Genomic DNA, 16,177 nt, shown 5'->3' with positions numbered 1-16,177 from the left:
GCCACTCATCGTGTCAGTTAGCATCTATGGAGGGGAATAAAGAGTTGATGTTTTCAAAGATGCTACCTGACCTGCTGATATCCCCCAGCATTTTCTGTGTGTTAAATTCAAAGATCTCTTTGAGCACCTTTCCTGCTAATTGTACAACAGACCTGAAAACACATCGACAAACAATTTTCAAAACGGAGCAATATTCAATTAGTGTCTTTCACACCTGCAGGCCAAACCATTTCCCTTGCTGGTGCCCCTGTGTAAAGCAATGTGCCTGTGTGAAAGTGATCCTACCTTCCTTAGAGTTAATCCCACTCTTTATTGCATTGTTAAACCCCAGTGAGAAAGTGGCTCACAATGGTTCCTTTCACCCTCTTGAGCTCCCTGCTGTTCCTCTCAGTCAAGGCACCAAGCAGTAGATGAAATTTTTAACTTTCTTAATTGGCCAGGTTTTTGACTTCAGTAATAGTGCGACCTTACATAGGAAGAGAGGACGGTATGTAAATCCCCTCCTCTGCAATAGACAGCCTGCTCCAGCGACCAAATTTCCTTGCAAGCATTGTACTGAGACAAATTGGCTGTTGCTGAATCATGTTAATTTGCTTACGGTATTGGATGTGACAGACAATGACCTGCGCTGAGGGGACTGATCTACAGTGCTGCAGTAATACACTGGGGGGAGCTAGGCTGTGAAGTCGTTGTCCCCGACCATCTGACCTTTGCTGGGATTCAGGTAGATGCTGCCTGGCCTGCTGCGTTCCACCAGCATTTTGTGTGTGTTGCTTATTATCACAAGCATATGTTGTGATACTTGTTGTTTTGTGGCTTCAGTGTATTAGAATATATAAATTATAACAACAAATATATAAAGAAAGATAAACAAGTAGTGCCAAGAGAGAACAAATATAGTGAGGTAGTGTTCATGATAGTGGAAGGGAAGAAGTGTTGAGTGTGTGTCTTCACGCTGCTGTGCCTCCTCGCTGATGGTAGTAATGAGAAGAGGGCATGTCCCAGGCGGTGAGGGTCCTCAATGATGCATCACACTTTGAAGATGTCCTTAATGGTGGGGAGGTTAGTGTACAAGATGGAGCTGGCTGAGTTTACAATCCTGCCCAGCTTTTTTCCGATCCTGTGCAGCGGCCCCCTCCATGCCAGATGATGATGCAAACAGTTAGAATCTGTATCTGTAAAATTTGCTAGAGTCGTTCATGACCCTTACAAGCCCAGCTCCCAAAAAATTTTGCTCTTTGAGCACAGTTGTGGGCAGTGGTTACGGGGCACTTTGGAAGGACAGAAATTTTCTTCACAGTTAATAACGTTGTTGAAGTTGAGCTTCACATTGAAAATGCATAGGTATTCAACACTGCTGGAGGCTAGCATACAATGAATAGTCTGTTGACAGGGATTGACCGTCACCTATCACACACACACATCAATCTGTGAGCAATATAGAGGCTCCATACAGTGAAGGAGTGCATAAACTGGAGGGTTCCTTCAAGTTACAGCCTTCTGAATAGAGAACTACAAGTCTAACAGTGATGTATTGGTCCAGATCCCACATGGAAGGATGGGTCCAAAAGACTAGCCCAATGGATCCAGGGTGAGTTGACAATTTTGGATCCAAAGTTGGTTTGCTGATAGGAGGGAGAGGGTGGTGGCGAAGGGTTTTTTTTGTAACTGGAAGCCTAGGAGCAGTGGTGTGTACCAGAGACTGGTGCTGGAGCCCTTGCTGTTTGTAATATACATCAACTATTTGGATATAATGTGAGAGTTATGAGAAGTAAGCTTGCAAATAACTTGAGCATCACTGAAATTCAAAGTAAAATTTATTCTCAGAGTACATACATGCCACCACATACAATTCTGAGATTCTTCTTCTGTGGACATACTTAGCAAATCTATAGAATAGTGACTGTAAACAATGGACAACAAACCAGGCAAATGCAGATAAAATAAATAGCAATAAACAATGAGCATGAAATAACAAGATAAAAGAGTCCTTAAATGAGTGTAGTTATCCCCTTTTTTTCAAGAGCCTGTTGGTTGAGGGATAGTAACTGTTCTTGAACCTGGTAGTGCAAGTCCTGGGGCACTTGAACCTTCTGCCTGATGGCAGCAGTGAGAGAAGAGCATGGCCTGGGTGGTGAGTATCTTTGATGATGGATGCTGCTTTTCTACGACAGCATTTCATGTAGATGTGCTCAATGGTCGGGAGGGTTTTACCTGTGATGTTCTGCGCTGAATCCACTACCTTTTGTAGGATTTTCCACTCAAAGGCATTGGTCTTCCCATTCCAGGTTGTAATGCAGCCAGTCAGCACACTTTCCACCACACATCTATAAAAGTTTGTCCAGATTTTATGACATGCCGAATCTTGGCAGACTCTTGAGGAAGTAGAGGTGCTGTTGTGCTTGCTTCACAATTATATTTATATGGTGGGTCCAGGACAGGTCCTTTGAAATAATGACACCCAGGTCTTGGAGTTTACTGATCAATTTTGAGGGGATGAAGGTGTTAAATGTTGAGCTGTTATCAATAAAGAGCATCCTGATGTATGCATATTTGTTTCCCAGATGTTCCAAGATAATGTGAAGAGCCAATGATGTAACAGCTGCTGTAGACCTGTTGTTTCGGTTGGTGGGTTGGAGTGGATCCGAGATGCCAAACAGGAAATGATGTACTTCAACACCAGCCTCTCAAAACACTTCATCACCATGGATGTAAGTGCCTCTGGGTGACTGTCATTTAGACAGGGTACCATACTCTTCTTGGGCACTGGTATGATCGAAGCCTGCTTGAAGTGCCGGAGAGAGAGGTTGAAGATATCCATGAATACACCAGCCAGTTGTTCAGCACTCGACCAGGTGCTCCATCCAGACCGGATGCTTTCCTTGGATTCATTCTCTTGAAAGCAGCCCACATATCATCTTCAGATACTGAGACCAAAGGATTGTCGGGAGACATAGGAGTGCGCAAAGATCACTCATGTCATTGTGAGGATGAGCGGATGGTAGGTAAGATACGGTATATCAATTAGTTGATATGATGGATGGAGCAGTGCAGATGGAGTCCTGATAAACACAAGGCGTGATAGACTTTGGGAGGACTAATACGGGTAGCGCATATAGCTTGAATTGCCGTTACCTATGGAGTATTGATGATCAGTGGGACTTCAGTGCACAAGTCCAAGGATTCCTGAATGTGACACCAGAAGTGCATAAGTTGGTAAAGAAGGCACATGGGACACTTGCCTTTATTAGTGAGGTCAGAGAGTATAAGAGCGGGGAAGTTATGGTACAGCTTTAGAAGACATTAATCAGATCTCAGCTGGAGGACTGTGCAGAGTTCTAGTCAGCACACTGTAGGAAAGCTGTAATCACACTAGAGAGGGTGTAAAGGAGATTTCCCAGAATGCTGCTTGGGATGGAGTATTTCCATTATGAGGTGAGACAGGACAGGCCGAGTTCAATTTTCCTGAAGTTGAGGAGGCTGAGGGGGGGGGGGCCTGGTAGAGGTGTACAACTTTGAGAGGCATTGATAGGGTAGATAGTAAGAAACATTTCCCCTTGACAAAAGTTTCCAAGATCAGAGGCACTAGTGAGGAGTAAAAGATTTAGAAGAGGTCCAAGGAGAATTCTTCCAACAAGGAGGTGGTTGTGATCTGGAATACACTGCCTGAGAGGGTGGTGGAGGCACGGGCTCTCGCTACAATTAAGAAATACCTTGAAGAGCACCTGAATTGCCAAGGAAGTCTATGGACTCACAGCTGGTAAATGGGATCAGTGTGGATGGGTACTTAGTGGTCAGCACTGACACAATGGGCTGAATGGCCTGCTCCTGTCCTGAGTGACATTTTGCAAGGGTTAGGAGAACCATTCAGTGACAATATAGGAGTTTTCCCAGTCGTTGCAACTTTGTGTTCTCTAGGATAGATTTGTATGTGACTTAAATGGCAAACAGATTCAGTTTAATTTACTGGGCGTGCAAAGTCTTGGTGATTGCATTAGTTTGCAAATTCCATCCCCCACTGGGCACAAGTATGGCTGCACTGATCATCAGCTGGCTATTTGTCAGTGAGAGCTCTGTTCCTGAACCAAGATCTACTCTGCATGAATGACAGCAGCATGGCATCTTGCTACAAGCCACTCACTGCATGCCCGTTCCTGTAAAGAGGCAAAATGTTCAAAGGGACGGACAGCAATGGTGTGTAAACCTAAACCCAGAACAGTGCCAGCCACAGAGAGGGCGCTATACAACAGAGAGCGAGTCAGCACAACACTGAAGCCAACTTAGCTGGAGCAGAACTAGACTTGGAAAAGTAGCTGCATCACGAAAGGAAGTGGTAGGAACAATTAGATACAAAATCAACACAGCAGTCAGTGGAAGCAAACAGAACAATCCTTTGCTCTGTCAACTGTGGGAACTGACAATTTCTGCAGGAAACTCAGTCACTTATCTTTGAGAGAAAGTACTTTTAATTTCAGGAAAGATACATCAGTCAAGTCCTGTAGGTACCAGGACAAATTGTGTATTATTATCACCAATGGACAGACCACTAATTGGACATCACCTGGTGAGCAATGGCTAAAGATCAGCTGGGGAGAGAATGAGCTGCTGAAGGAACTCAACTGTTCAGGCAGCACCTGAGGAGGAAAATAGATGGTTGATGTTTCAGATTGAGATCCTTCAATTGGACTGAAAGAGTAGTGGCAAGTTAGTCAATAGAAAGAGGTGAGGGGAAGTGGTGGGGCAAGAGCTGGTAGGTGACAGGACCCAAAACAATTGTTCCAGATTCCAGCACCTGCAGTCTGTTGCACCATGAACTGGAGAAATATTTAGTGTCCATCTAGACACTACAAAATAATGGCTGGAGAGCATGGAACTCACAACCATGTTTCCCAGAATGATTTCCAGGAGTGTTACCAAATAATGTTTGACAATGAAGATATAACAGGGCAAACAATCCAAAGCTTTGTCATTAGTTTTAAAGGAATAGAGTCTAGTGCCTTAGCATGTCAAGGTATGGTCACTAATGGTGGGGAATGAGAGATTATACGAGAGCCCAGAACTACACTCAACGGCCACTTTGTTAGGTGCCTTCTGTTGTCGTAGCCCATCCACTTCAAAGTTCAACATGTGCATTCAGAGATGCTCTTCTGCACACCACTGTTGTCACACATGGTTATTTGAGTTACTGTTGCCTTCCTGTCAGCTTGAACCAGTCTGGCCATTCTCCTCTGACCTCCCTCAGTAACAAGGCATTTTCTCCCACAGAACTGCCGCTCACTGAATGTTGTTTTTGTCATTTCTTGCACCATTCTCTGGAGACTGTTGTGTGTGAAAATCCCAGGAGATCAGCAGTTTCTGAGATACTCAAACCACCCCATCTGACACCAACAATTATTCCACGGTCAAAGTCACTTAGATAACATTTCATCCCCATTCTGATGTTTGATCTGAAGAACAACTGAACCCCTTGACCACATCTGCATGCTTTTATGTTTTGAGTTGCTGCAATGACTGGCTGATCAGATGCTCGCATTAACAAGCTGGTGTATAGGTGTATTTAATAAAATGGTCTCAGATGACAGACAAGGAGGCCACCTCAGGGCAATCCCATCTGCCACGAACTTTCCCTGTAACCTATTCTCCCCACGTTCACATCAACATGCAAACCCTCAAATTCTGCTCACACTGGGGAGGGGGCAATTTACAGTGTCCAACCCCTCTGACAAGCATGTCTTTAGGATGTGGGAGGAAAGCAGAGAACCAAGGTGAAACCCACCTGGTCATGAAGAACATGAGAACCCCACACAGGCAGCACCCAAGGTCAAGTTCAAACCCAGGTGTCAGCTGGGAGATATCATGGATTTCAGAGGGTTGTGAAACTGGTAGAGTTTGGGGAGATAGGAAATGTGTGCAGTTGGATATTAGGAAGAGTTAGGCGATCCGGATTACTGCGTCAGCCTGACTGAATGTGAGTTGTACAACTGGCAAAATCCTGTGCGAATTGCTATCAAGCTCAAACAGATGAGTTGCTCCTAGTTCCAACCCTGATAGCAATCCCACACTTCATGTAGAAATATCAAGTGACATGATGCAACACTCACAAATCATGAAAAAATATCCATCATTCTACATAATCAGCAAACAATTCACTTCCCCAACAAACACGATGCAACACTGTTTTGTTCTTTACTTGTGGCTGTCCCTTTAAATCATTCTCCATCCAGAAACATCAATAAGGTTTATATGGCCCATTATCATTCAATGCAATGGTTCTATCTTAACAATTTTTGGTTACGACTAAACAGAACTCCTGCCTCAACAAAGACTTGGACCTTTTGCAATTTGCATATCGCCACAATAGATCAATGGCAGATGCAATCTCAATGTCTCTCCACATGGCTTTAGACCACCTGGACAACACAAACACCTACGTCAGGATGTTGTTTATCGACTATAGCTCAGCATTTAATACCATCATTCCCACAATCCTGATTGAGAAGTTGCAGAACCTGTGCATTCAGAGATGCTCTTCTGCACACCACTGTTGTGACACAGGGTATTTGAGTTACTGTTGCCTTCCTGTCAGCTTGAACCAGTCTGGCCGTTCTCCTCTGACCTCTCTCATTTACACCCACATAACTGCCACTCGCTGGATGTTTTGGATCCTCGACTTCCTAACTGGAAGACCACAATCTGTGCGGATTGGTGATAACATATCCTCCTCGCTGACAATCAACACTGCCGCACCTCAGGGGTGTGTGCTTAGCCCACTGCTCTACTTTCTCTATACCCATGACTGTGTGACTAGGCATAGCTCAAATACCATCTATAAATTTACCATGATACAACCATTGTTGGTAGAATCTCAGGTGGTGACGAGAGGACGTGCAGGAGTGAGATTGCCAACTAGTGGAATGATGCCGCAGCAACAACCTGGCACTCAACGTCAGTGAGACGAAAGAGCTGATTGTGGACTTCAGGAAGGGTAAGACAAAGGAACACATACCAATCCTCATAGAGGGATCAGAAGTGGAGAGAGTGAGCAGTTTCAAGTTCCTGGGTGTCAAGATTGCTGAGGATCTAACCTGGTCCCAACATATCGATGTAGTTATCAAGAAGGCAAGACGGCGGCTATACTTCATTACGAGTTTGAAGAGATTTGGTATGTCAACAAATACACTCAAAAACTTCTATAGATGTACCATGGAGAGAATTCTGACAGGCTGCATCACTGTCTGGTTTGGGGTGGGGGTAGGAGATACAGAAACCTGAAGGCACACACTCAGCAATTCAGGAACAGCTTCTTCCCCTCTGCCATCCGATTCCTAAATGGACATTGAAGCTTTGGACACTACCTCTCTATTTTTAATATACAGAGTTTCTGTTTTTGCACATTCTTTTAAATCTTTCAATATACGTAATTGATTTACTTATTTTTTACATTTTATTTTATTTATTATTATTTATTTTCTCTGTTGGATTATGTATTGCATTGAACTGCTGCTGCTAAGTTAACAAATTTCACGTCACATGCCAGTGATAATAAACCTAATTCTGATCTTCTGATTTTTCAATGTGCACATCTGGTGATATTAATCTCTTGTATCTCTGGGGTGGAATCCATACCTGTCTGAGGTAGAGATGATTGACTAAGGTTAAGGAAATTCAGCATGTCCCCTTTGGTCATCATCGATGCACCATGGAAAGCATCCAATCCAGATGCATTGCAGCTTGGTATGGCAACTGCTCTGCCCAAGACTGTAAGAAACTGCAGAGAGCTGTAAACACAGCACAGTCCATCACAGAAACCAGCCCATTTTCCAGAGGTTGAGGTGGGCACCATGGGGTGTGCATTGGATTATGCCTGAAAACATGCTAGAACGAAGATTCACAGGAAAATCTGTCACATTAATAATGGTGCCCCGCACCCATGAGGCCACAAGGACCGAGTGGGTGTGTGACTGCCACCAGTCAAGGCTGGCTAGCTCGCCTAAACACACGTGGACCTCACAAAGGCAAGGCGCTCATTGCCTTCAAATGAGAGTGGGAGCTTTTTCAAAAGCAAAATACTGCCCATTCTCCCTGCAACTGCATGAGATACCCCCAGTTTCATCCCACATCCCAAAGACAGCGGGTCAGTAGGGTTATTTACCACTGTCCTTTGTCCTGGAGTGTGCGGGTGAGAAGTAGTGGACGGGAATGTGGGAGAATAAAATAGGATCAGTGTAGGGTTGATGCAAATGCATCAACAAACTCGGTGAGCTAAAGTTCCTGTTCCTGTGTTCTATGACTCCATGATTCTAAGGTTTAAGGTGCAGCCTTGGATTCCCAGTGTTTGCTGAGTGACCCAGTCTCAGTGATCATTATTCACTCTCCATGGGTAAGAGAGAAGGGCAAAATAAGCAGGTCCCCTTCCTGCTCTGCAGGTCCCCAAGAGGAGGGAGAGACAGAGAAGAAACATCCACAACTTACACAAAATGATTGATTTTGCACCGTGGCCTGTTTCTTTAACATTGGTCCCTTAAGACAGGGATCAGTTGTTGCTTCTGCTGATCTGACCTGGGGGTGTCACATACAGTGATTCAGGAGGCTGGCACTGAAATGGTAATGTCACAAAGAACAAGTTACTGCTGTAAACATAAATTACAAGAGCAATAACATGTCAGGCTCAGACACAAAGAGCCAAGCGTGAAAAGGAGAGATGCGAATCTATCCCACTACGGGTTACAGCCGGTGAGGTATCTTGATGATCAGTTGCCACTGTAATGTCAGAAGCAAGGCATATAATGTGTGCACAGCAAGATCCCACAAGCAGCAAAGTAACATCAACCAGGTCATCTGGTTTTGTAATGTTGAAAGTGGGGTAAATGTTGGGTTGTACACTGGGGAGAGCTTAGAATTGTACGGGGAGATCTTGCACCTCCATCTGGGGGCCTCTAACACAGAGAACATTGAATAGTATGGCACAGGAACAGGCCATTTGGCCCAACATTTTGTGCGGTCTAATTTAACTAATTCCTTCTGCCTGCACTTTGGCCCATATCCCCCCCCATTCGTGGGCCTGTCTAAGAGTCTCTTGAATGTCTCTGGTATTTGCCTCCACCACCACCCTGGCAGTGCATTCCAGGCACCCACCCCTCTGTGTAAAAAAACTTGCCCTGCACATCTCCTTTGAACTTATCACCACACACGCTAAATGCAAGTCTTTTAGTATTAGATATTTTGACCGTGAGATAAGGACACCGACTGTCTATGCCTTTCATAATTTTATAAACTTCTATCGGATCTCTTCTCAGCCTCTGATGCTTCAAAAAAAAACCAAGTTTGTCCAACCTCTCCTAATAGCTCATACCCTCTAATCTAGGCAGCATCCTGGTGAACCTCTTCTGCATCCTCTCCAAAGCCTCTACAGCCTTCTTACAATGCGGCAACTGAATGCAAGACTCCAGATGCAGCCTGACCAGAGTTCCAACATAATTTCCTGACTCTTGAACTAAGTGCCTCAACTAATAAAAGCAAGCATTTCATACACCTTCGTTACCAGCCTATCAACCTGTGTAGCCACTTTCAGGGAGCCAAGGACTTGGATCCCAAGATCCCTCTGCACATCAACACTGATAAGGGCCCTGCTGCTAACTGTGTATTATCCCTTTACATTTGATCTTTCAAAGTGCAGCACCTCACACTTGTCCAGGTTAGACTCCATCTGCTATTTCTCGCTCCCACCCCCCACTCATATCTGCAACTGATCAATGACCTGCCGTATTCTTTGGTAACCATCTGCACCAACCGCAATGCCACCAATCGTTGTATCATCTGTCCAAAGCACAGCACTGGAGAGCCAGTGCTGAATTGTGAGAGCCACAGTTTGCTGCCTCAGTACCACTGAGATGCAAATCTCCAACAGGGCACTGGGTTATTTGGGCTGGGGGTGGGAGGGGTGGTACAGATTCCTTCCCTGGACTGGACCCTGTTAGCTGGGTCCACATCTTGCCCCAACCAACTGGTGCAATCCCATGTTGAATGGATTTCCAGCTAGGCTAGGCCGTGTAGGACTGCTGATCGTCCATTAGTTGAAGCCATTGAAGGACACAGTGGCACAGAGTAAGCCCAACCTCCAGTGCTGTCCATGTGAAGTCTGCACATTCTCCAAATGACTCTGGATGGGTCTCCTCCCACATCCCAAAGACGTGCTAGTCAGCGGGTTAATGGGCTGCTGTAAATGAGCCCAAGTGCTCAGGTAAAGTAGTGCAGAACAGGACTGGTCTGAGTTGCCTTAGATGTGGTGGAGCAAATATTGTATGCCATAGGAAAATATGGAGCTTCTCCAGCTGCACTGCTACACAATGGGATTTTGGTGAAGTTGTACCTGCTTCTTCAGAGCTGCTATACCTGTGTTCATATGATTGGGAGCACATTTAAGGGAAATGGCCGGAATTTTCAAGGGAACCAATGGCACTGCCCGCAACCTCCCCCATAAAGTGATAGTCTGAGGAACTCTGAGGGAAGAGTGGATCCATTTTATTCTTGGAGTTTTACTTTTGTTCATTGCTTCACTGTTACTCTTTCTAGAGGTATGGAAGCCATAGGTAGGTTTGTTTACCACCATTAGGAGTCCTCTCTGATATGCTCCCAATTAAAGCTAGGAATAAAAGCATAGTTCACTGAAAGTGATGACATAGTAGACAGGGTGGTGAAGAAGGAAGTCTCGCACCACAACCAGAGGGCATAGGTTGAAGTTCAGGGGTCAGAGGTTCGGAGGAGATCTGAGGATGCTTTGTCCCCAAAAGGGTGATCTGGGGCACACTGTCTGAGAGGGATAAATAAACTAATTAGCAGAAAACTGCTTTCAGTGAATGTAAAACTGAAGCTGCCTGCTTATCACAAAAGCCAAATGTTGCCAGTGTGCTTAGAGAAAGGAAGTATCCCTGCCCTAGACTGCTCTGGCCATTAGTGAGTGCAGTCCCACTACCCCTGAAATGGGTTACTCACCTGTACCAGAGCCATCACAAGTCATCTCAAGAACCAACTAGCAGCATGGAGTCATTCAGCACAGTACAGGTGAGTAACCCATTTTTCTGCTAATCAGTTTATTTGAAGACAATGACCATCACCAACAAGAGAGAGTCTTGTCAGCTACTTTTGCCATTCACTAGAATCACCATCACCAAGTCCCTCTCCATCAACATCCGAGGGCTGGCTTTTGAGAAGAAGACCAATTGGTGGGACACACAAATACCACTGCTATAAGAGCAGTGTCAGGCAATGACTCACCTCCTGACACTCCAACAATATCAGCAAGGCACAAGACCGGAGTGTGATGGAACACTCTCCACTTGTCTGAATGAGTACAGCTCCAGCAACTCAAGAAGATCAGTACCATGCAAGACAAGGCAGCCCACTTGATCAGTACCCTAAACATTCACTCCCTCCACAACAGTGGCTGCCGAGTCCACTGTCTACAAAACACACTGCAGTCATTCACCCAGGCTGCTCTGACAGCACCTCCCAAATTTGCCACCCCCTACCACCAAAAAGGACAAGGTGGCTAGTGTAGGTGACTACCACCACCTACAGGTTCCCCTCCCAGACAATCACCAGCCTGACTTGGAAATATATCACCATTCCTCCATTGTCACTAGATCTAAACCCTGGAACTCCCTCCCCTACAGCTCTGTGGTGGAATCATCACCAAAAGGGCTGCAGCAGTTCAAGAGGGCAGCTCACCCCCACATTCCCAAGGGTAATTAGGGACAGGCAATAAATGCTGAGATGGCCAGATCCAAAAAACTGAACAAATAAACCTGAATTGAAATACTCAGATTTCCATGGTGGAATTTGAACTTGTTTTCTTTGGATTATTAGCTCAGACCTCTGAGGTCCTGGTCCACTAACACTAGAAATCCAGAGGGCCAAGGATACAGGGCAAGACTATAAGCAAGTCAAAGAGATGGGTTTCAATTAATAGCCCAGGTGACTGGGGAGGGATGAGGAGCAGTACCTTTGTGCTACTCAGTGTAGGGCAGAGCTGGTGACATAACCAGCCAGGAGGGCGAAGACTCTGCCATCCATATTGGTTGCCATTATTGGGGGGGGGGGGCTGGAAGCAGTGGTGAGACAGCCCCTAAGGGCAACTATGAATAAGGAGATCTGACAGGAGAAGGAGCCAGTAAAGACCAGTCCACCGTCTCAGGCACATGGATTAAATTCTGACCATTCCCACGCCACCACCCTGAGGACATTTCATGGAAAGCATGAATTCCAGTGGGACTGGAGCAGATACTTATATTTTGTGCCCTTGCAATACTGAGCACGCAGGCAAATAAACAAAACTCTCAGGTTCACAGAGTGTAGAACAGTAGGCAACATCTCCCTCAGGAAACATATTGTGGCCTCACAAAATATAATAGAAAAATAAATGGTAGCAGAATAATAGTGAGTGTTTATATATGGCTAATTTTATCCATTCGACAGATCATTAAGTGTAGTGCTTCTTAAATAGACATCACTAAATTATAATCAGATTAAAAATAATCATGTTAGGGCAATATGACATGTACAGTTATAGGGACCTCTCTAGAATACCTTTCACTTTAAAGGATTAATCTAAAAAACATCATAGTGAAGAAAGATGTGCATTTACACAGACAGCGCCTATCACGGAATCTGAAGGCCTATCATGCGGTGGTCACTGTTATAGTCACGAAAACAGGCCGTTTGGCTCACCATGCCCGTTCTGCCCATTAAATACTCACAAAACCTAATTCCATTCACCAGCACTCAAGTACTCGTCCAGACGGTTCCTCGATCCTGTGAGAGTCTCTGCCTCCACCACCCCCTCAGGCAGTGTGCCCCAGATCGCCCTTTGGGAGCAAAGCATCCTCAGATCTCCTCCCAACCTCTGACCCCTGAACTTCAACCTATGCCCTCTGGTTGTAGTGCAAAACTTCCTTCAGTCACTTGGAGCACATCTTAATCTCAGAAACGCAATGGATTTAGTGATGAATAATCCCTGGGACAGGACACAACGGGACTTTCCCTCCCCATCCATGGGATCTTCCGGTGCACGCAGGTACGAAAACAAACAGGGCTTGGGCCCAACATCTGAGACCCTCACAGTGCAACGTTCTCACAGCATCAGCCCGGGTTCCCCATTTAACACTCTGGAGCTGGGCCAACCTTCTGCCCCAATAGCAGAAGAGCCACCCCAATATCGGAGCCTAGAACAAGAGCGGGAGCTGACACTACACCCCGCCGCTTCTGTAGTCCGAATCTTGGTGGCAGGGCAACGTTACCTGCAACCCATTCAGTTTGGTTGTCACAAGTGCAGTCCTGGGCCATTCGTCTACACTTCCATTTCGGCCCCTCGCACCAGGCAGCACCCAGTTTCAAACTCTGGCCAAAACCAGCCTCCATCAACACTGATCTGAAATATTCCCAGCCCCGTTGATCCCCCGGCCAGGTTCTCTCCGAAAATTTCAGGTGGGATTAGTACAGCTCTTCCTCATCCGGTGACACCAAGTCGGAAGTAAACCATGATCCGGATGAATGGCGGAAGATACTCGAGGGGATGAATGGCCTGCCCCGTTTCTATTTATGTCCAATCAAACGCATTTTCCTAATGGGGAGATTGCTCAAACTCCAGTTCTTAGTTTGATTCTGGGAACTATCAATGCACCCCTCCTCTTCCCAACTTGGATCAGGGAGCTCCCAAAGTAATCGGGAAGCGATGAAACCTTAGGGCTCAAAAGAAGTTTTATTCAAATTAAATCGTAATCCCCTGAATGACTACCATTATATCCCATTAGCTGCAATCACCCCATTTACTTGGTTTAAAGTTGCTCGACAACTGACAATATGAACCAGACGTTACTCCTTCCGATAAAGATGGAGTGGCGACCAACTGCCCTTTGCTGTTGGGGATATTCGCGTCCAAGCACAAACTGGCATAAAAGAGGCGCAACAAGGAAGCGCGGTGAAGCAACGGGGTTGGATTTCGTTCGCCGTCAGCAACTTGGAAAAGTTCCGAGGATCTTCTACAAGACTGATCTAATGACTGGCGAGAGCTGAAGGGGGGATACCAGGCACAAAAATCCATTCAAAAAAAACTTAGCGCCAAATCCATCCACAAACAACTAAAAGAAACACCAATTAAAAATACAATGCAACAGTATCACGAATTAAACCCCACCAAAACAATCGCAGAGCCTTTATGGGAGGAGCACCTCACCGGTCTCTGTGGTCCCGGTTAGTAATGAAAACATTTCTCAAATCCGAGTTTTGTTTAGAAATATCAGCATTTACACAAAAGAACTTATGAAAAAAAATTGTTGCTAATTGTAATCTAATCTTTTCTGCAACCCTTTCGTTCGTTTAAATCTATTGCTTTCTTTATCACCTGTAATTTTCTTCAAACTAAACCACTTCCTGTCTTATGCTATCATTTATATTTTCGCCCCGTTAAACCGACAGCTATAAATGAGGGGGGCACAATTTAGTGTCCGGGTGGACATTGAAATGAAAAAAAAATCAAGTATAACAATAGCCAAAAAAAGTAAAGATAACGGTGTGGCATTTTTTTTAGTGAGTTGATTTTCTCGACATTGTAAAAATAACTTCGGGGCGAATGCATAGAATTTCAGAGAGATTCACAGTGTTGCATAATTATTTATGAGTTTCCATTAAATAAGTTCAGGAATGTACTTCAAAGACTAATAACAATTGCATTCCGCCTGTAACCTCAGTTTAAGACAAGAGTTTATTTTTGCAATCAGAAAACAGCGAAATAACAATAATAGAAATCTCTGAAATACCTTGTAAAACTCCTAGGAGAATAAAATGAGGAATAGGTCGGTAGTAGTAATCTGATCTGAAAGACTGAAGTCTCTCTCGAATATGACCCAGAGAGTCATGAAGCGGAACGCGTCAAAAAATTCTTAATGACAGCACAAGAGACCACACAAAATAATTTTAAAAAATCAAATTTCAGTTTTTTTTCCTCTTCGATAACATCCAGCATTTGAAAATAAAAGTTGCCTCTCCCAGAGTCAGGCACGTTAAGGGTTCTCAGCGATCATTAAACCCTTATGTTATAAATATTCCTTCTCTTCGACCACCCTGGTGTCGGAAGTTAAAGAGCTTGCATTTTCTTATGTATCCTTTCAGACTTTTTCCGTTCCTTTTTAAATCATTCTGCTAGTTACCTTTTTGCTCGTTCTTCGCGTATTCCGATTAAGAACAAAATAAAGTATCAGAAAGTTTTGAAATTGTTTTGAAGTAATTTGGGTTTCTGATTGAAGTCGAAACTCCATCTGTGGTCTCATCCCTATGGCTGTGATACAGAGCCCGAGAGAGTCTCAGTTCTTCACATGCCCAGGGACACTGCCAAATCCTGGACTGGATCAACCGGCAGGAATCGTCAGAATTACTAATCGTTGCTCGGCGAGCTTTCCTGTGTGTGTGTATTCCTTACGTACGGTGAGGCGATTGAGGAGCAGGAGAGGCCACTCGGCCCCTCGAGCCTGCCTTGCCATTTAACATCACGGCTGATCTGATTTCATTTCTGCATTCCCACACATCCAGCGTAACCCTTCTCTTCCCTGCTTATCAAGAGTCTATCTGGATCTGCCTGAAAAGATTTTCAAAGACTCATGGCTGCCTGAAAGAGAAAAATAAATTAGCTCATCTCTGCTTTAGATGGGCGACTTAAATCGTGACCACCCCCATAATTCTAGATTATCCAACAAAAGGAATATGATCTCCCCATGCAGTGTCAAGACCCTTCCTGCTCTTCCTGCAGCAGATACAAGCCCAGCCTGTCCAAACTTTGCTCATTTTCCAAGGCACCCATTCTTGATTTTAGAAAACCATTATGACTGCAGATGCTGGGCTTTGACACAAAAACAGAAACACTGGAAGAACTCATTGAGTCCATAAAACCACAAGACACAGGAGCAGAATTAGGCCATTCAGCCCATTCCATCATGGCTGATCCCAGATCCCACTCAACCCCAACACCCGCCCACTCACCATATCCTCTGATGCTCTGACCAATCAGGAAATTAACAATTTCCGCTTTAAATATACCCACAGCCTTGGGGTCCACTGCAGTTTGTAGCAGAGCATTCCGCAAATTCACTACACTCTGGCTAAAATAAATTCTTCGTTACATCTGTTC

The 16,177-nt window shown here is 44.8% G+C and overlaps 1 protein-coding gene across 1 annotated transcript in view; it reads right to left on the bottom strand.

Moving 5' to 3' along the window:
• The window catches only part of LOC132384712 (zinc finger protein GLI1-like), a 219,245-nt gene extending 204,034 nt beyond the window's left edge, over window positions 1–15,211 (bottom strand). The window contains exon 1 of the mRNA XM_059956100.1: window positions 14,814–15,211. The gene's annotated coding sequence lies outside the window, so the exon portion shown is untranslated. The remainder of the gene's footprint in view (window positions 1–14,813) is intronic.
• Window positions 15,212–16,177: the final 966 nt, after the last annotated feature.

Source organism: Hypanus sabinus, chromosome X1 (assembly GCF_030144855.1).
Source record: "Hypanus sabinus isolate sHypSab1 chromosome X1, sHypSab1.hap1, whole genome shotgun sequence".
Lineage (NCBI taxonomy): Eukaryota > Metazoa > Chordata > Chondrichthyes > Myliobatiformes > Dasyatidae > Hypanus > Hypanus sabinus.
This window is presented reverse-complemented; position numbering and strand designations above follow the sequence as displayed.